The 21,030-nt window shown below is 33.2% G+C and overlaps 1 protein-coding gene across 2 annotated transcripts in view; it reads right to left on the bottom strand.

Annotated features, from left to right (window-relative positions):
• LOC108977907 (facilitated trehalose transporter Tret1-2 homolog) overlaps positions 1-21,030 on the bottom strand; it is a 70,113-nt gene that overhangs the window by 30,152 nt on the left and 18,931 nt on the right. Inside the window, exons 1-2 of one of the 2 annotated variants that reach the window (XM_018947878.1) lie at positions 7,131-7,273; positions 6,898-6,933 (exon numbers count right to left, since the gene is read on the bottom strand). The gene's annotated coding sequence lies outside the window, so the exon portion shown is untranslated. Of the gene's footprint in view, positions 1-6,897; positions 6,934-7,130; positions 7,274-21,030 lie in introns of those variants that run through there. The other variant, XM_018947877.1, reaches the window with a different exon arrangement.

Genomic DNA, 21,030 nt, shown 5'->3' with positions numbered 1-21,030 from the left:
TATACTTATACAAATACAGCTATGTATGTATTTTTTTAAATTTAATTTCTATTCCGATTATATATTTCATTTAATATAATATTGCCTCCTATTAAAAAAAGTGAACGATAATATGCATATATAAATAGATAAATATTAAACTCAATAAATATGTAGATACACAGTTTTATATACACATACGCTCTAAAAATTTAAGAAATTCATGTATTTTCTATAAGAACTATAATTATACGCATAGTTTTGCGGCTCAGTGTGCAAACAGCACAGTTTCAATGCCAACTAGTAAGTAATCGCAAATATCTAGGTGTAGACGTTTGCTTGTGTGTCTGTTTGTATAATTGCTTCACACATATGTATATGTATGTGCTTATTATGTGAGATAAAGTTGTTAACAGTAATATGAGTGTTATGCACTCTCAACGTCAACAACAAAAAGTTATTAATAATATCTGTAACGCCTACTCAAAGCTCACTATTTGAAAAAAAACACCGAAAGCTTTTATTTTGTGCGAGCTTTTAATCACTTACAGAGTTAGTGACTTTCAAACTGTTTGAAGCTTAAATAATCACAAATACAGTGCTTTGAAAAGATGTGTGCAAAGTATTATAATAAATTCTTTGAAAGTATGTATGTTTACCTTGTTAATAAAATGTAAGTGATATTTTAAAATGCCCAAATAGCTAATTTCCTTAGACGATTAAAAAATTAGAATTATTAAAACACCATAGCAAATTTAGTTGTCTAATAATGTACCATTTGGATATTAAACTGCCTTCATGTAAATAAATATGTTACTAACACATATCTATACACATACATACGTGCAGAGCGAAATATGTGCTGAGTAAATTTTCTTTTATTATTTTAATGGTCCCAAATGAACTTGTGAACATATATATTTGCATACCACTTTTCTACATTTTTTAGTTGTTTTTCTTTTCGCACACAACAACAAAATGCTTGAAATAAATCCACGCTTTCAATAAATCTCAAGTGGCGCGCACAATTATTCAATTTAGCACATGATTATTATTAATATGGTACTTTTCATCAAAGCTGCTCACTGTCACGTAAAATCCACGGCGTGCAACTTTTGTTAACTCTCTCAAATTATACTTATTTGTGTTCGCTTTGGAAGAATTTATAGAAATATGGAGCATTTCACAGCAGCGACCGGAAATGGACAATTTTCCGCGCACTTCGCAGCGGTCACTAACAGCATTGTCTAGTAAATGAACTCGTAAATATGTTTAAGAATTTAAAAAGCATTTATGAGGGCAAATTTGTAGACACGAGAGTTCATGAGATAACTTCATTTATAACAATAGAAAAGTATTAGGTAATACCCATTTAATCCATATTGAAGGAAGCACATCAAATAAGAAGAAAGAAAGCACTTTAAAACAAAAATACCTATTAAGAGATTTGGTCAATCTAGGGTTGCAAAAAAGTTATTTCTTTTTCAGTCAAAAATTGAACCCGGCTTGGCTAAATAGCTACGAACTTTACTTGCAAGTCTTGTCTCGTAGATTAAGTTCCCTTTTTCATTTCGTTGATTAAAAAAACCCTTGCCCAAAGCAGCCCTTTTGGAAGCGGTGATTTCGAAGATTGTCTCACTAGCAGATATTTTGTATCAAAATGCTAATATAACAGTTTTCTATGCAGTCAAAAACATGTTCAGTAAAGTTCGAAAGAAGGAATTTCCATTAACTTCTCCATATATTCTCTGAATAAACCTGCGAAATAAGGCATTTTTAAGGGTTGGGAATTGACCTAATGTACGATGTGATATGTTAACAGGTCGGCGAATTATTTATATGATCTTGTAAAAGCCGCAGTTTTTGCGGAAAGTTTAAGGCAAATTATATAAGATCTTACATATAGTATGAAACATAAAAAGTATTCAGCTATAATATTTTTTTTTAGAACTGCATCGTAGTTACTACTTTCTTAAGTTTTAATCTTTTCCAAGAAGATTGATTACTTTCCTTTCTTCGAATGATTTACTACTTCCCTCGAATTTCAAAAAAAAAAAACGAACAAGCGGGAAGTAGGTATTTACAATCGAAAAACGTTTAGCGATTCATATTTTGCAACCGAAAGAATCATCCAAATATGGTAAGCAACCGATAACCGACAAAGCACGTAGATGCTATTATGTCAATGTCGTTATAAAAGACCAATGAGTGCTACAATATCAAGCAATTTATTGAATAACAGTGGCTTTACGGCATGTACTACCTCCTCTATATAACGCTTAGCCCCAAGCAAATTAACTGATTAATGGCACCACTCCAAATCTGACTAAATTCGCGGGCATTCTGTTTGTCCATTTCTTGTGTGTTTTGGCAATGTCACACTGTATTTTCCATAACGCGATAAGAATGCTTGATTAGGTCAATGACAAAATAGTACTACCACTCATGAACCACCTCCTACAATCTACTACTACTACTAAAACATCTGCATCGTACAAACTCATAAATCCTTTCAATTGTTTTTAAAGTCGCGTTCGGTTTTATAATTTGAAAGGCGTCACGTAAAATTGAATTTTAATTATATCACTGGAAATTGCAAATTATCATTCTTTACATACTAGGTTTAATCTAAACCAATAAGCAGTAATGCAGATATGGAATGCAATAAAAACCAGAGGGAGTGCAAGGTCGGTCCGTGTGGGCGCCTAGCAGGAAACGATAAGAATAGTGACGTAGATATGTAGGAAGTGCTAGAGTGGTACTAACCCTCTATGTGAATAGAGACTCTACTGGAGAGAGTAGAGAGGAATCGTTGGACGTTGCGAAGGCAATAAGCTCTCACTTACTCTGATACCCATGGGTTCTCCCAAAGTTATGTAGCATTTCTACATAAAAGAATAACAAATATATATTTATATAATATTTCACGATGTTCCTCAGTTTACTAAATTTATCACAGGATTATGGAGTATTCTATTCCGAAATTAAAAAAATTCCAACTGAGATATTTTCAGAACTCTCCCAGGACGAAAGTTTTGTTTTATAACGAAAGTATTCAGAAAGAATTCTGTCAAGCTATCTAGAGTGAGATATGGTAGAATTTTGCTGTTTGTTGTTATGAAACTAATTTTTAATACATTTAAAATGTTTAGAAATAACTGGCAAACGATACCTTATTATCCATGCCGTTCTCTTAAACTTGTGCAATAGCTCTTTACACTGAGCATCCACAGCAATTCACTCTCGGTTCTGCTTTCAGTCATATGTACAATTAGTATCTCACGAAAAGTTATTATATCAACAATTTTCTTACAGGGTCGCCCTTGTTTTTGTTTTGATGATTTTATTATTATTTTATTATAACTCGGAAAATTTTAGAGCCAATCATTAAGAATTATGAACGCACTTATTTATTTGCTTTGGGCATCCGTTTCATGCGTGAAAGTCGACGTCTGAGTAACAAGGTTCAGAGCACTCTAATCATAATTGAATTTATTAGTAAAGTATTGAATTAATAATTGGCGCATGTTATCAGCGCCGCTAGGAGCAATTATATTAAACTTTAGAAATTAATATTTTTTACTTAAGTAAACATATGTATTTGCTAGCAGACATGTTTCTATGTATATATTTATATCAGACATGATGATCGGAAATTTTTTCAAAAATTTTAAGTGTAAGACTGCAAGGGCGATAAGCGATAATCTAGTTGCGAATTGGTAGAAATTAATAGCGGAAAAATTTAGTTTCAAAACAAGATAAATGAAATTATTTAGCAAATAATTTTATGCTCTTTAATTTACTTGCATACAAGTGATTAGAAGTTAAAGGCTGACTGAAGAATCCACTTAAGACTAAGACAGCCCAATTTTAACGACTCATAAGGCTTTCAGCAATACAGGCTATATTGGAAGTAGGTGCTACTATTATTTCAATTATTAGTACTTTACATTTTAATGACCAGAATCACTGGAGTTGGTAACACTTAATACATTTGTCAGAAAACTGTAATCGATGGCTTTGAGACCTTCAAACTGTACAACAATTTCTAGACAGGCCCTCAGACGCGCAACTGTCAGTTAGGCGGCTCAAAGCAAATAAGTGACTTCGCAAAAATCGAAATCGTGCGCATTCATCATTTTGTTGGAAATTAATTCACGACTGGTTAATGCCAAGTAAATTGGGTTAATGCGTCCAAAGTTGTAGGAATCAGCGGAATTTCGCTAAATGCTCATTGACTTTGCTCGGGTGCGCTTTTAAAAGCTCAACAAGCAGTTTAGTGGGCGTGCAAAGTGTTTAAATGAATACATATGCACACATATGTATATATTTACAGTTAATTTCACTTATTTAATTCATACAATATTTATTGTTAGTTGTTGTTGCGATTTAATGTCATTCAGCTTCATTTAGCACTTTCCATTTCCATTTCGCTTTTGCTTATCAACTTGCCAGCTACTAGCGCTCGCATGCTTAGTTAAGCATACTTCTGACAAGTACATACTTGTTTATATTATATTTATATATGAAGGTTATTTAGTTTTTACACTTATGTATGTAAATGTTCATATATTTTTGCAAGCGTGCCAGCAGAATTAGAGAACTCTTCGCTATTTCACATCTTCCGATTGTAATCATTATCACTGCCTTTTGTTTGCTTTATGCGGAGTTTGCTGACAAAATAACAATAATTATTCTTTGTTTTCTTGTTTCTCATTTTGCCATTCGCCATTTATTGCGCGGAAATAGGTGCAATAACAATTTATTACAGGTACACATGTAAAGCATATGTATGTATGATTACCACCCGAGGTTTATCATTGCGTTGCGATTTGTTGTTGTTGTGAGTGTGACAATTCTAATCTATTTGTCAGCTTACTTTAGATTAGTGACATATTATATAAGCGGAATTTTTGCGAAATGATAATGCGCTGCAAAATTCACTCAGAGGCATTTGACCTTGAACTTTGCGCCCAGATTGCTCCATAATAAATACCGGCAAAATTCGGAATGCACTTAAGTAGATTAGACAAGAATATAAGGTACTGAAAATATTTTCCTGCAAATTTGAGAACTTTCTCTGAACAGAAATTGTTAAAGACTTGTACGAAGGATTTTTTTCCGATTAAAACCCTTTTTGAAAATTTTAAAAATGTCTGCCAAAAATCCAATTTTCAGTTCCTTTCCTTCGTCAAAGTTAAAAACTAAAACACGTGTTTTTTCACTGTAGATAATCCTGTAAGGAGTTATCCTGAAAACGTGGTCCCATCTTTTTTCCGAGGGGTCGCCGGAAATGGTATCGGTCGCGAGTTTAAAATATTTTTTTCCTAAAATTTTAGAATTTCTTTGTTAATAGTGTATGTTTTTAACAATAAAAATTCTAATAAAATATTTAGTTTTTTATATGAGAAAATAATTGTTGAAAAACGCTGATTTTTACCCGAGGAAACCCATGCAACTCCTTAAATAAAGAAAAGTCTACGCTGTGTTTCTATACAATTTTATAAATATATCTGAAGATTTGAGAAAAGTTCAAATATTTATTCAGTTAATTAGTAATTTCAATAATAATGAAATAAAAATTAACTCGATTACGAAATAAAATTTTCGTATATCTTAATTTATAGCCGCAATTAATGTTACAGAAAGTTCCAATATTTATATATAACTGAAAGTTGTGACTTAATTAGCAGCTTTTCATAGCTAATTGGCTCAATTAAGGCGCTGTCTGAAACGTTTAACGAAAGTATTGAAGCTTTCAGCTAACGGGAATATTTAGTCCGCCATTAGCATTTTCAATTGACATACACTAATAGCGATAATAGTGATTAGAATGTTCTTTATTGTTTTTGTGGCTGTAAAAAATATCTTGTGATAATAATGCGATAATCAGTGAGCAAATAAAACAATAATTTATGAGTATACCCTCTGTGGAGGTTTCTTATCAGACCACCATGTGTGATTATGGGTGAGATTCTCCCATATTTATAAGAACTGTGTAGGTGGGTATATTGGTATATAGAACATTTGATTAAATGATCGCACCGAATTTTCTACTCATTTTCGTTTGACATATTGACTTTGCAAAATTTTTGTACATATCAGCAAATATTTCAATACCTCGCTTATCATAAATATACATACTTCATGCTCTGGAATTATTTATACATATTTATGTACATATATACCTTTAGTGGCATATATTGTATAGGTACCACATGTATGTATGTATAGAATGAACTATATATATAGCTCTTCATTAGTATATAGTGACTGACAAATAAAATATGTACTTTTGTATTTGTGATTATTCGAATGAGACGATCATTGATATTACATACATACATATATGAGACCATCAGTTTTAAAGAAATTTCGAAGGGTGTGTCTTAGCCATTCTTTGATTTAAAGCGGTTAACCTACATATAGTAAGTTATATTTGGTATTCCGAAATTCGAACGAGATTTTTTAGTCCACATATTTTTTGAAGACATTCATATGTAAATAGCCGAATTTTAGTGGTATAGGTAAACCGTAGCAAAGGTGATTGTGCTTCGAACCTCCAATAGGTTATATTCGGACTCTGGACCACTAAACTCATTCCCGTTTATCGCTATGGATTTGTCTCTCGAAACAGATTCTCACACACAAACATATTTTCAAAACATTATGCGTCTCAAGCAAGTCGCGGCTCTGCAAAATTATACACAATAGCGGAAAGAATCTGAAGAAAGCACCTTCAAATTTACCGTCTGAAAGAAACTATCACTGTTTTTTTTTAGTTTTAGACACACGCACGCACAAATTTCACAAGGCTGAGTAGTGTTTTAGTGGTTTAATTATTTCGTTCTATTAGATTTTTCACACACTCAATTATAGTATAATATTTGTCATACGACTATTGAAAATAATACTCACCTCTAAAGCTTCCTGAGTTCGTGATTTTTTTTGCACCTGTAATGAAGTAAAAACAAAATTAGTTTCAAAACTTCCAAAATATTTTTTATAAATCAAAAGAGAGCAATCCATAATTAAATATAATTTTTTTTAGAATAATTTTGTATCACTCCAGTTTAAAAGCTGTACATGTTGCAGTTGTCAAGCTTTACTGCATTCAAATTAGGGCTTAGTCAAGACCTTGATTTTATTACCTGCCGTTTAGTAACACTCTTTTAATGTAAATACTATTATATCAACTAATTTGTTAAACACAAATAATTTTGAAGTAGCTTTCAAAGCTGAGAGTTCGTACGCGCTAATACGAGTAGTAGTCCGTTAGCGCGTGATATGTTTTGTGAAATGACGACGATTGGCCAAAATTCCTACTTAATAAACCAATTTATCAATAATATAACATTATACGTATATTTTTTGTGTTTTGTTGTTGATATTTCCCGACTGAGGGGCATACAGATGTACATTTGTATGTGTACATTGTTTTAATGAATACAAAAAATTTAATCTCTTTTCAAAATTAATCTTATCGCTGAGACTGAAGAGCGTGTCTAACAAATGAGTCGAGTACTTCATACTCACAGATAGATACATTATAACTGTATATGTACATCTGTACTTTCGCAATATGACCACCCCCTATTTAACAGAAAAAAACATAAAGAGAAAAAAAATACCTTTAAAGGATAAGACGTCAATTTGATAGCTTCGCATGTTACGAAATACTCGCCAGGTACTTGAAGTACATTTGTTATATTATATGTATGTATGTAATTGAGTAAATATTTGCTCGAGCTTACAAAATTACAAACTTCGAAGTATTTTCTGGTAAAATGTTGGTTTCGATATTGCTTGTAAGCTTTTAGAACGCTTTTCAGAACACCTTTCCGTACTCATCTCACTCGTTAATACATTATTGTTGCTTTATTAAGTAAAAAAAACTTATTCCGATAGCTTATTAGAATTATTTGCCATAAAGCACATTCCATCAGCCAATTTATGTTATATAATTTTGAGAATTTAAGTACTTGTGAAAAAACATAATACGTGAGTGAAATTAACAGATTATCTGAATTGACAATCAACTGGCCGATTAATTAACGAATATGTTCTAGCCGATACTTGAGTGTTATGAAGCAGATCGTCACCTGAAATGCAAAATAACTTAACAACATTTTCGTAAATTTACAGTACCATGAATGAAACACGAAATAAAATGGAACATGAGTGAAACAAAATTTTGTATTGGTTAAAACTAGTTTATATTTGAGGGCAGAACCTGAAAATTGTGGATATACTATATGTAATATTATGCATGTAATTTGAAGTAGTGAATCGTAATTAATAAGACACTCAATTTCGAATTTTTTGATGATACGTTATTTTGCATTTCAGGTGACGATATATACATAGCCCCATTATTTTAAGTAAGTTCTTTGACAGCTGTCACATGTGACATGCTTATCACGCCTGCGCAGTCCTTGTAATTTTTGTAGTGGGTCTTAAGATATGCAATGCCTTCAAAAGGCGTGATATCCGAGAAAAGCCCGAGATGGATTTAGTGTTTGTTACCAACAGCTTAAATAATACAATATAAGGATGTCATGTGAGCGATCAGACTAACTAAAAATTATTTGACTATGAACTTTTAACAGAGAATATAAAAGAGCGAGAATGTGCAGGCAGAGAATATAATTTAATTGCGTTATATACATATATGATAATAGATTGTCTAAAAAGTATTGCGGTATTTTTATTGAATTTTCAATTGTTCATAAAATTGGTAACAATAATGCGATTCAAGTCAAATATGCGCCGTTTCGTTCGATGACGCGTTCTCAACGAGGTGCCAACTTCATAATGCCCCTCTCATAGAAGCTCGCTTTCCTTTTGGCAAAAAACTGGGAGAGCCAATTTTCACAGGACTCTCAGGTGGTAATCACTTGGTGCGAGATCCGGACTATACGGTGGATGCAAAAGAACCTACCATCCGAGCTCCCGGAGCTTCTGGCGCGTCACTAAAGATGTGCGTGGTCTGGCGTTGTCCTGATGGAGATGATCAACGATGGCCTCTTCTGCATGAGTGCTGCCTTCAAGCGGTCCAGTTGTTGGCAGTAAAGGTCCGAATTGAGCCTTTGGCCATAGGGGAGCAGTTCATAGTGGATTATTCCCTGCCAATCCCACCAAACACACAGAAGAAGCTTCCTGAGCGCCAAACCAGGATTGGCCACCGTCTGGGCTGCTTCACCGGTTTTCGACCACTACAATTTGCGCCTTACGTTATCGTAAGTGACCCACTTTTCATCACCAGTCACCATACGCTTCAAAAACGGGTCGATTTTGTGCGATTCAGAAGCGATTCGCATGCGTCGATACGGTCAAAGATGTTCTTTTGCGTCAATGAGTGTGGCACCCATACATCGAGCTTCTTAGTGACTCCAAGCTTCTTTTAATGGTTTATAACGGTTTGATGACTCATGCCCAGCTCTTGACCGATGCTACGGCTGCTACTATGCCGGTCTCTTTCGACCAATTCAGCGATTTTATCGCAATTTTCGACGAYAGGCCTTCCGGAGCGTGRCGCATCTTCGACCACCTCTACACYAGAACGAAAACGTTGAAACCATCGTTGTGCGGTGGAAATGGAAACTGTATCGGGTCCATAAACTGCACAAATTTTATTGGTGGTTTGAGATGCATTTTTGCCTTTATCGTATTATATAGTATGCCATGTTTGCGACGCTATAACTCACGAACGACTTCAAAGAAACGACAATCAATCAAACGTCAGCGCGTGAAATGAGCTTTCCAAAAAGGTATAGCATGACCTGATGCGACGAATAAAACTAGGAAACTATGCGCTCTCAGCGCCAAATAGCGAAAATATATATAAAAATGATTTTATGCTCTCTGGGGCAGGTTCGACAGTGAATTAGCCTCACGACGAGGGAAATCACCCCGTGAAGTGTTAACATTGTTTTGACTTTAGCAGAAAGGAATCTGTAGAATTACAGCTTTGTTATAATGAAAAACCAGGGAATTTTGATGAGGGAACCAGAGAGTGAATTTGTGTATGTATTTACGCCATACGATTTCTAAATTTCTTAAACAAATTTTATATATTTTTTTAATAATTTAACTAAATAGCATTATAAGTTAAAAAAGTAGTATTTGGAAACTACTTTGATATATTTCGTTAGATAATTCATGCATGTTTCTGCCAAATACTAGAAAATGGTGGACTTCCTACTCCATGTTTCTCACCTCTGTTAGAATTCCAATCGAGCAACACACAAAATTCGATTTGCACCTCTTAGTTCTTTTCTATTCTTTGCTTATACTGTTATTCCGCTAGGAACTTTTTCATTATTTATTTTAATCGGTTACATTGGTTCCCCGGGTAAAACGGCATTTTTTCAACAATTTTTTTCATATATAAAATTAAATATTTTATTAGAAGTTTTTATTGCTACAAACATAGTGCTTAACAAAGAAATTCTGAAATTTTTGGAAAAAAATATTTTAAACTCGGCCATTGCGACGCCATATTCGGTGATCTCTCGGACAAAAGATGCGCCCGCGTTGGTAGGAAAAAACGTGTTTTAGTTAAAACCTTAACTTAGAACTTAGGCGAAGGAAAAATGTGGAAATTGAATTTTTGGCAGACATTTTTACAAAAAAATTTAGTTGTAGTCCAAGTCCTTAAGAATTGTATCTCAAAGACCTGTTTAAAATTGCATAAAGATCGGTTGAGTAGTTCTTGAGAAATCCTTCTAACCTACTTCAAAAACACAGTTTTGAGAAAAACACGTTTAAAGACGGTGAAACTATTACTCGGATCAACTTGAAAATTTAGTACAATATTCTTGAGGTGTTGCAAAATCAAATAAGATGACTTTTTGAAACCCGTACACCCATGTATTTCCTTAATTCTTCAACGCTAATGCAGGTCTTTTCACCAATTTCTTCAGAAACTTTCAAAAAAGTATGCATTCTCCCAAACTTTAGTCAATCAATATTTTTTCGTTATTATGAACATGGATGATTTTAAATGTCTTAGAACACATATTTAATAAAAATCTTGACCCCAAGCATTAAAACCGATATTTTGTGTGATGGTTATAGTTGAATACTTTTATACATAGACCATTTTTCAAAAAGCTTACTAAAAGAAATACAAAATATTAAACATTTTAATCGCCTTTTTACATGTTTTAAAAATGTTCTTTTAGTGAAATACCGAGTTGATTTTGTATAATATAACACTAAATTTCGGCAAAGGGAAAAATTTGTTCTAATTTCATTTTGGTGAAACATTATTGATGAAAGTTTTCAATTTGGGTTTGGCATCAGGTGATCTTCTTTAAACCGGTTTATGATATAAAACGCTTTTGAAGCTAATAAAGCAGCCATGCCCTTTTATATTTTCTGCACTAATTCTAATAAATTAAAAAAATTTACCGCTCAGTAGCTCTAAACACTCGAACTACAACAATTTGCTCTATTGTTCTACCAAAAAGTAATTGTGTACGACTACTGCACCTACTGAAAAACAATCGGCTGTGTGAAAACGCCTACAAAATACATTTATACCTAAGTATTTGTATATATTGGTTTTTCCCCTGCTGATTTGTAATCATCAATTTTAAATCGTACTTTGAACGACTGAATGACAGTGGCGCTTGTAACTGTAAATATGCAAATATTATTTACAATAAATTGTGACAAATTACGAGAAGTTTTATGGAACAGTACGCCGTTTATGTTTATATGTGTGTAGGCTTATAGGCGTGTGTGTGCGTCAAGTCAAGTGGTATGCATTGGCGCTGATAGCCGAGGTTCGCATTGGAAAAATATATTCCTTCATGTGCGTCATCGATAACATATTGAACTCGGATTTTATAAATAAAAAAATTCAATACGTACACACACTCATAAATATTGCAGCATCACGTTAGTTGCCAAGTAAAAAGCGGCGGGAATTGCGAGAAGGCCGCGACTACTCGCGTACTATTAGGCTGTCAAAAAAGTCTTGTGGTATTTTCGCTAGTTGGCGCTGAGAGCGCGTAGTTCTAGTTTTATTCGTTGCATCGGATCATGCTATACCTTTTTGGAAAGCTCATTTCACGCGCTGACACGTGTTTGATTGATTGTCGTTTCTTCGAAGTCGTTCGTGAGTTATAGCGTCGCAAACATGGCATACTATACAATACGATAAAGGCAAAAATGCATCTCAAACCACCAATAAAATTTGTGCAGTTTATGGACCCGATACAGTTTCCATTTCCACCGCACAACGATGATTTCAACGTTTTCGTTCTGGTGTAGAGGTGGTCGAAGATGCGCCACGCTCCGGAAAGCGTGTCGTCGAAAATTGCGATAAAATCGCTGAATTGGTCGAAAGAGACCGGCATGGTAACAGCCGTTGCATCGGTCAAGAGCTGGGCATGAGCCATCAAAAACAATTTTATGAACAATTGAAAATTCAATAAAAATACCGCAAGACTTTTTTGACGACCTATTATATTGCTATCTGCTTGAAAACACACTTGCGTATGTAGTTGTATACAGTAAACGTTATAAGAATGTGTACACTATAAGTATATGCACTGCTCAACTAAAATACTATAATCTGTGATCAGCTGTTAAACACTTAAATGTGTCTTTTCTATAATCACAAGTGTGAATTAGAAGTTAGAATTTCTCGTTATGAATGAAGTGTCCTTCAGCAATAATCTGCGATATTTTTAGAATTTACATATTCTTCGAACTCGATATTTTTAGGGTCTGCGGAAAGTTATATAATAATTTTGTTTTGTTTACGGTTTTATTAACTTGCGATTCGCTAAAACTTGGAGCGAGAGACAGAATCGAACATGCAACCGGTGTAAGTCGTGAAAACAGGCGCAATCAATGGGAGGCAGACGAGGGGGAATTTAACAGGAATACTTTTTTTCTGCTTGAAAGTGGCAAATCGAGCAAAAAATTTTTTCAAATTATACATGGGTAAAAAAAATAATAATTAAATAGAGATACAACAAAAAACAGTCACTTTACGTACTTTGCTTTTGAATTTACATGCAAAGAAAGTAAAAGAATAGTATCAAACATCAAACATACAGAGAGCAGAAATGTAGCGAATCGAATAAGCAGCTGACATAAATCGTACAAAGTGTCATAATGAATAATAAAAAAAGGGTATAAAATAATTTTAAATTTCATTAAAGAAAAAGCGGAAAAAGAGTCCATCTTCTATACAGTGTACAGCTGCTGGCGTATGCCGATGATATTGATATCATCGACGTTGCGAATTTTCGAGAGAAAAGTTCTGCGAAAGATTTATGGTCCTTTGCGCGTTGGCCACGGCGAATATCGCATCCGATGGAACAATGAACTGTATGAAATATACGATGACATTGACATAGTTCGGCGAATTAAAAGACAGCGGCTACGCTGGCTGGGTCATGTTGTCCGGWTGGACGAAAACACTCCAGCTCTGAAAGTAGTCGACACAGTACCAGCCGGGGGAAGCAGAGAAAGAGCAAGACCGCCACTCCGTTGGAACGACCAAGAGCCACGTAGCGAAAAGAAGAAACGACTGGCGCTCGGTTGTTAACTCGGCTATAATCGCGTAAGCGGTGACTACGCCAATCAAGAAGAAGAAGAATATAAAAGAGAACTCAAGCATTGTGATTATAGAAAAGTCAAAGCAAGTACAGTTATTATTAAAAGCCTCCAAAAAATCTACTAAAATAGACACCTCCACTAAATAGAGTATATGCATGACTTAGTAATAAAGAAAACATAGATCTAGACCATCGATGTGTTTTTGGGGCTTATCAAAAGGTGTGCAAATGTGCACTTGCATTTTAAAATTTCAACAAACATTCACCTGCTCAAGTGGAAACCTTGTCTTTGCACTCAGTATCGATACTTGAAGACTTGCACTTACGGAAACAGTAATTTGCAGAACGGATTTCGTTCTTATACATTATTTAATTTGCATTGATTGCATTGATTCCATTGATTCCATTGATTAACTTGTTTGCTTTATTAACTGTAAGTCATGAAAATACCAGCGAAAACAGTTTAATCAAAAATAATAATTGAAGGAGGCACTCTGCAGTGATGGACATGGTGAAATTCTGGAAAGAATCGAACGTACGCCGATAATTGATTGGAGTGCACTTTTTAATTGAATGCATCGAGGAAATATTTGTTGAAGCAATGTTTTCGGAAATTATTAACGTAGATGAATGAAATAAATGATAAAGCATTTCTTGTAACTCATCATTGCAGCCCTCAATTCATATAATATTGACATTTGATGTCGGCGGTTGAAACTGTCGTTAAATGATCTTGAATGTGATTTTGTTTCAAATCTTCGCATGAAACGAACTTTTACGCAAAATGAACAGATCTGGGGCAAAAAAATGAGACCTAGTCTTTTTGAAATGCTGAGATAATACTGAAACCCCTCATCTTGTTTATTTTGTTGCTAAGAAATTAGCATAAGCTACCCCCAAGGTGCTTAAACTACACTTTTTCCTGAACCAATTTGCTGTACCATCAGAACGTGTTAGGTCAGTCAACATAAGCCCCAAAATAATTGTTATATTTTGGCACGTTTTCAGGCCTCTCGATTGACCTTTTATATTCTCAAAAGAATGAACCATAAATTTAACATTCATAAAAAGTTGTGACTCAATGCACTGGCAAAACGATCTTCGCTGTTTTTTTAATATTCAGAAAAATATAGTACTTCAACAATTTTTTTACAAAGTTTATTATAAAAGATAAAGAGTTGTTCACTCACAATGTAATAATCTGAATAATAATGAAAAATATTAATTTTTACTCAAATACTCTTCAGTCTTTGAATTTGTCTTATATCTTTATTAACTTTCTTAAAAATAGTGATAGAATTTAAAGATGCACTTTTCTAATTTAACTTGTAGGTAGGTAGATAATGGAGGGCGGCAGAACATCCTTGGCCCCGGGCGCCCGAAGTTGTAGATACGCCACTGTGAAACCCCAACCACTACTTGGCGTGTTTTTACTAACGAAATCAAAGTTAACCGAACATAAAGGAAACCGCTGATATTGAATGCTTTTGTCACCAATTTCACAAATTTATGTAAAATAACAAACATAGGAAAGTATTACAATAACAATACAATATAAGCGCAGCCGAATGATGATATCAATATTTTCATAGAATCGGCTGACGTCAGTGATGCAATATAAATTTACTATAAAAATCAAAATAAATTGCAAATTAAATTGTGAAAATAAAGACTACGTCAAATCATCGAAGACGGATGTAAGAGGGTAGGCTGTTGACGTGCCCCCGACGTTAAATAGCGTCGAAATTCAACTGATAACGCAGGAACGTGCCTCTTTTTAGTGAAAATATAAACAACAAGGCATCAATGGAATTTCCATCAAGCTTAAAAACGTGTTCTTTTGTTTACTTAAGTTATTGTTGTTTTTATTGTTTATTCAAATCAAATTCAACGCTTGCTTTGCTTGGCATTCTAATTAGCGTGCAATTCATAATTTTTAAGGCCGAAATACCACACTGTTCGGGGCAATATCTCATATAATTCTTTGTTGAGAACCCATAGTTTGACTCATCAATATAAACACTGTTGAAACGTGCACATTTTTAATGAGCAGTCTTCAATAAATATTAGCGTGTTTCACTACTTTACAATCATAATTATTTATGCAAAAATATTGCATTAAACGCGGCTTGAATTATTCTCGTTTGTTTTTTATAGTCCGCCTTGTAATGTGTATACTTTATGGCTGTGACCTTGATAAGGTCAAGTTAGACTTATTCAATGTTTTATTTGTGGTTCTGATTTTTATACCCGTAGAAAACATAATTTCGCACAGGATGTTTATTACTTTACACTGTAGAATTCTATTAACTTTGTTTTGGAAAAACTTAACCAACTATTTCGTGATTTGTAAAATCAAACATTTATTTTTCTATTATACAATTTTTGTGATAAAATTGTATAGTTCGTCAACATTTGTTCTTAAATATCAAAAATTTGGGCCAGATGAAAAGCTAAAGCCAAAATTAAAAGAAATGTACCTTATATTTAGTGGGCACTAGTGAGAAATATTTGGTTCTAGATGACGTGTCTATCAATTTTAGTCCCCCACCAGAGGTAAGATAAAATTATATAGTTCGTCATCGTTTGGTCTTACAAACAAGTTAATTGAAAAATTAATTAAACAAGTTATGTTATAAACATGATTTTTTGGCCTAAACTCGTTGAAGATCATAGATTATCGCGCTTTGCTAGATAAGCGGAAGCTATGAACAATTTCTTGAATGCAATTTTTGCAATTTTTCTTTTAATTTCAAAAACTAAGACTGAAATTGGTTGTATTTTTCAAGAGCCCTAAGAACGTTTTTGACTAGTAACACTTCTTTGTTAAACAAGCCTCCAGAACTTGATAAAGAAGTCGGGTTTGTGTTTTTACAGGCTACTCGTTAGCGAGTATCTATGCCAACCCACTTATAAGAGCACTGGGATTTTGATATTTTTGCTGTAGTCTTTTAGAAAATGTTTATTCAATAATTCAAATCCCACTGTTGGAATAAAACGATGATGGTAATAATTAAAAATCCGAATTTGTTTATTCGAAAAAATGGAGTGTATAACTGTTTCTAAAACAAACTAAAAAATTAATTTAAGTTCAAAACGTTTGGGATTGAAAATATAATATTTTTTTTCCTGACTGAAGTACAAAAAAAATTATAAATCTTTAAATAATTACTTCTTTTGATCTACTAAGACTTTAAATTTTTATTTTTTAATCCGATAGTTGGGTTAAAAAATGTAAATAAATTAAAAATAAATTTTTAATCCGGATGTGGAAATATTTTAATTTTAAGAACATTTATGTATTTTAGTTCACAACAAAGATGCCTATTTTGTTCTTCGCTGACGCTAAGTAGCCTCTTTTAGAAAAATTTGTTCATCTAGTTTCACATATTTTTCAAGCTTTATATTCTATATCAAACATTTTCGAATTAATAATAATCATGTGAGAGTGCTCTCAGCAATTCTGCTTTTCACAAACAAGGAGCTCATTCAGACCACTTTGCTACGCAGCAGAGTTGTGCGTTTGGTACAATTTTAATAGACCGTCTATTATATGTATAAACAATGCTGGTTTTCAAATAGTTTAGTATTGAAAGTAAGTTTAATGGACTTACACACTTGTATACAAACATAAATACACACTTAAGTGCGAGTACATACTATTTTCATTCCGTTTTTTAGTACGCTTCAATACATTGTCTTTATATTTGCTTGTGGTTTAATTACCATTACAAAGCTTGGTTGATTACCTTTTGAGTGCTTGACTTTAATGTTGCTTTGTTGCTTTATTGCATCAGATATCTTTATTTCATTAGCACTTATTAAGCATGTGCGCGGTTTTATTTGCTCTCAGGTGTATTTCCTGAATTTAGATATAAGCATTTTATTTAGCAAAATAGTGTCAGTGACTGTACCTTGAGTTTGCCGATACAATAGGTGCTTAAATCGGGAATTGGGTTCTATAAAAATATTCAAATTACACAGCGAGCAATTGATAAGTTGAAGGTCGTTTGAGGTTATGTTAGATTAATGAGTTCGACTTAATTTTTAATATATGGGGAAGTATTTGAAATTTTGTGCCACTCGATTCGGCACTAATGTTTTAACTTGCTCAAAGAAACAAAAAAAAAAATTATCAATTTGAATTCAATGCAAGAGCGAGCATAAATATCTCATTACAATTGTTTATTCTATCCTTTTTTAAATTTTTAGTAATTAGGTGTTTGTGTTAGTCATGAAAGTCAAAACAATAAAAAAATAAAAAATAAAAAATAAAGTGAGAATTTAACGACTACTTTAAAAAGTTGTTGGTACTAAAAATGTATTGCAAACTAAGCTTCAATGAGGAATGCCGATTTTAAATGACAAACAAGCATTGCAACTAAGGTTAACAGTTTTCATCTGTGCGCAAACTTGACGGAGCTCAATTACTATATTAAATATTTGGAAACTACGTTCTTTTTACTATATTGGACTTATCCCGATTACAGCCCGAAAAACATAAACTCTCTATTACAGTAGATTCTGTTTCCATTAGTGTTAAATGGCAACAAAGCATTTGACATAATAGCGGGATTCTATTTTCTTGCTCTTGCAAGATTGCAGAATGCAAAAATCCTATACCGAAATATGCAAGGGCAAGAGAGCACCCATTGCGGAATCTAGTGATATATGATCGGCTGATTCGGTCAATTTATTGTAAATGACTATTGTGCATGGCTATTGTGAATCTTTATAATTTAAATAAAAATTATAACATCTTTTAAAATTTCCGTTCCTCAACAATTTAAGGTCAAAATATGTATTTAATCAAAATGATAGCTTGCACAGGGTTGCAATAATTTTTTTACGAGAATAAACATGGGTTTTTGTCTGACATATTTCACAGCCATTTCAAGTAATTTTCTTCGTGTGCTTGTTGTGCAGGTACACCAAGTGGAAATATCTGCATTTCGTTCACCATGCAAGGCTTTTGCAAGAGCAAGAGAGTACCCCTAATATATTACTGAAAATTAAGTAAAAGCTCGGTCCATTGATCTTATAAAATTGTGCTGTGTCTGACTAGCATGGAAATATTTAAACATTTGATCTAAGCATTTTTTTACACATATATGGAATATATACATATTTCCACTAGGGGATCCGGCCACGCGTTGCTGTAGTATACATTTTATACTATTATTCATATAATAAACTCAGTGAGAATTGGAAACAGGAGAAAACATTTTTGTCGGTTCAAGAACCCAAGGGATTGTAAATACTTGAGATTTAATTTTGAAGATGTTCATACAAATAAATTTTGTGGAAAATTTACTTAAATAATAATTTAAGGCTGCTTCCTCAATCTCTGGTTACTAGCCTTTCTGTCCAGTTAATAGTGTTGTCCGCTTAATAGAGTGTCCATTTATTTATCCTATCCTATCTTTTAAGTTGGTTCAAATTGGACACAGTGTGCAAAATTTTACTAAAATCGGTTCAGTAGTTTAGCAGTCCATCGCGGACAAATAACTTGATACGTGACTTTTATATAAAGATTGCACCCGGAAATTGTACATTAAATTCCCCGTGTATATTATATTACTTAGTTGGTAGGACTGTTCTTAATCACTGTGCCTAATATGAGCGCGATCTGTCAACACAGCTACTTAAGTCAGTATACCTCAGTAGTGCATTCCGATTTTTACAATGGATAAAAATATCGAACAAAGAATTTGTCTCAAATTTTGTATTTCTAACCAAATTTCGAATGCGGAATCGTTGCAAATATTGGAAAAGGCTTACGGTTTTATCAAAACCACAAAACCACGAGTGGTACAAAGCCTTCTGGTCGATGTATGACTTCTTCACCTGATGAAAATATTTAAAAAATGAAGGATATGATGCTTGAAATTCCTCCGGCAAACAGTATAGAAATGGAAAGAGAGCATTAAAACTGCCAGTGAAACATTGGCTTATGAGTTTGACATGTATACAAGCCAACAGTCATCGGAATGGAGTGAGCCAAACAAAAAAACCACGTCAACGCCTCTCAAAAATCAAGGTGATGCTCATTGTTCTTCCGATATTCGTTGTTTGGTGCATAATGAATTTGTTCCGATAAGAAATATTATCAATCACCAACCGTCTTCACCAGACTTGTCCTTTTTGTTCCCCAAACTGAAAGTGGCGCTCCATAGAACCCATTTTTAGTCGATAAAACAAACTTCGCTGTTGGAGCTGAAGGCCATTTTAAAAAGAGCTTATGAAAAGAAAAATCGTTGACATGTGTATTACATCTGGTGAGGATTACTTTGAAGGCAACCAAATAAATATTGATTAATAATTAAATGAGTATGCAATAAGGCTATTAGGGCAATACATATAAGAATACTATCGTGTTTGTTTTTTCAAAATTTACTTATTGCCTCTTTACTTTTACAACTATTCGACAATTTTTATCATTTTATGCTGTATTTTTAAGAACTTAAGCTTTTGAGCGAGAAAACGTTTTTATCAACTTTTTTTTTAATATTCCAACAAATCCATGCTAGACACAGTAGTAAAATAATTTAAGATATTATAGATACGAATCGAAGCACTCATCGATTTATTGATAATTTGCACACGTCTATTAAAATGTCATAAATAATTATAGTAAAAATATGTATGTAAGTGTAAGTATATATATATATACATATACAGACAAAAGTTATCACTTGATGGAAATTGGTAAGCAGTTGGAAACTTGTTCTACAATATATACAAATGTCTGCCATATACATACATACATATATGTATATTGTTATAAATTCACTTTAAATTTAACAGGTATATGCACCGCCGGTTTGGTTTCGCCTTCGGAGGCATATTTATTTTGTATTTTGGAATTCCCGTAATAAGTTTTTACCGCGAACAAACTCAGATACTCACGGCTGTCAGCGGTGCAATGTCCAAGAACGCATAATTTGATTGAGATCATCGCTGGGGGTTTTTCAGGGAACTTGTACAAGCTGTAAATTTGGATTGCGTTTTTTCTAAAATATAAAGTACTATATGTAATGCATTTATGCATTGCGAAAATCTTAACACACTAGTGAGGTGTATCGACTGAAGCAGGTGTCTTAAAGACACTGATTCACAGATCGCGCTCATATTTGGCAGAGTAATTAAGGACAATCCTATCAACTGAGCAAAATACAATTTTTGAAATATCATTTACCCCGGGAATCTAATTACAATTTCCGTGTGCTATTTTGTCCCAATATATGCAGTAGTCTATCTTACAAAACATAAAATAAATTTCCAATTCAAATCTGATTATTTCAGTTTCTAAATCATAGCAATATGGATTTCCAAATTAAGTAAGCAGAATAAAATAATTTTAATTTGAATGACTTACACACTCATGAGCAAAAAGTAGAAACGATTTGTTTTGCAAGTTTGTCCATTTAGCACTAATTATTGATTGATATGTTATCTCAACAAAGTAATT

Source organism: Bactrocera latifrons, unplaced genomic scaffold, assembly GCF_001853355.1.
Source record: "Bactrocera latifrons isolate USDA-ARS-PBARC rearing strain unplaced genomic scaffold, ASM185335v1 scaffold_97, whole genome shotgun sequence".
Lineage (NCBI taxonomy): Eukaryota > Metazoa > Arthropoda > Insecta > Diptera > Tephritidae > Bactrocera > Bactrocera latifrons.
Note: the sequence above shows the minus strand (reverse complement) of the source record. Positions and strands in the feature narration are given on the sequence as shown.